Here is a 1,498-nt window from a genome sequence, read left to right as displayed (position 1 = left end):
CCGCCCTCTGCTGGCCGGTTCCTGTTCCTGCCGAAGGGAGTCCCAGCCGCCAGCCGGTGGCCCCGGCGCCAGCCCCGCACATCTGCCCGTTTCAGGCCTGGGCTCCCTCCGCGGGGCCGCCCTGCATGGCGCTGCTGTGAACACAGGTGTGCAGGAAACTGAGGCTCTGCTTTCGGTCTTTTAAAAAAAAAGTATATTTTATTGATTTTTTACAGAGAGGAAGGGAGAGGGATAGAGAGTTAGAAACACTGATGAGAGACGTTGATCAGCTGCTGCCTGCACGCCCCATATTGTGGATCCAGCCCGCAACCAATGTCCATGCCTGGGGGTGAGGGTGGGGCTGCGGAGGGCCGTGCATCATCGAACCCAGGACCCTTCTTCAGTCCACCCCCGGCGCTCTATCCACTGAGCCAAACCGGTCAGGGCTGCTTTTGGTCCTTTTGAGTAGAGATACCCGGAGATGGGCCTGCTGGACACACAAAGAGACAGAGATGGAAAGTGTTAGGTTGGGTGGCTCAGGAGGCTCTCTCCGACCTAACAGAAAGAAACAGGGAGAGAGAGAGAGAGAGAAGATGGATGGGTAGATGGAGTGAGACAGGGAGACCGACAGACGGTGGCTGAGCAGGCCCGGGAGATGGAGGGAGGGCCCCTGCTCACTCCGGGCTGCAGGCCCTGAGCCAGCGAGACTTTCTCCAAATCCGTCAGGGGCCTGGCGGGAAGGCGCTGGGATTTCCAGCTCCCCCCCTGGCTGGTCAGACTGTGTAAAGGCCTCCCAGGCCCCCGGGGGTGGGGGCAGGGTTCCCAACTGGAATAGGTCAGGTGATGGCCCGGAGAAGCCCCGCTGGTTCCCACATCAGCACCGCGTTGTCCAGTGTGAACCAGCTTCTGGCCGAGGTGGGTGGGTGCTTCCAGGGGAAGTGCGAGCGGCTCTGGCTCCAGAGATGCGCTCAGGCCTCTGGGCGCGCGTGGGCGCGTGCACCTGCGCACGTGTGGTGTGAACGTGTGTGCGCACTGCTCTTTGTGGCTGAGAATGAAGGACAGGTTCTGACTCCACCACCCTCACCACATGGGCGCTGACAGCTCCCATTAGCATCGCAGTGCCTTCCCGTCTTCCCCACGTTGCCCTCATCTGCGCATCCCAACCCTCAGGAGACGGGCGCTGTGACAGATTTACATAGAGGAACACACAGCAGCTCAGAGTCCCTCCAGGGCACAGGCTGGGCGGTGGCCAGGACTCGGACGCAGCCTACAGGGTCCCAGCCTCTGCTCTTTCCTCCACACGCTGCAGAGACAGCCTGCCAGGCGTCCCTGTGTGAGCGGAAACAGGAGCATGAGCTAGAATTGAGCTCGTAGGGAACATACAGTCCGCGTTTCTAGCACCGCCCGAGCTCGCCCGGACGGGGAGAGCGAGGCTTAGGGGGGAGAAGAGAGCCGACTGCGTGGGGCCTGGAGGGCGCCACGCGAGGGCTCCAACGCCGCAGACCCGCAGGGTAGGAAC

Source organism: Myotis davidii, unplaced genomic scaffold, assembly GCF_000327345.1.
Source record: "Myotis davidii unplaced genomic scaffold, ASM32734v1 scaffold663, whole genome shotgun sequence".
NCBI classification, from domain to species: Eukaryota; Metazoa; Chordata; class Mammalia; order Chiroptera; family Vespertilionidae; genus Myotis; species Myotis davidii.
This window is presented reverse-complemented; position numbering follows the sequence as displayed.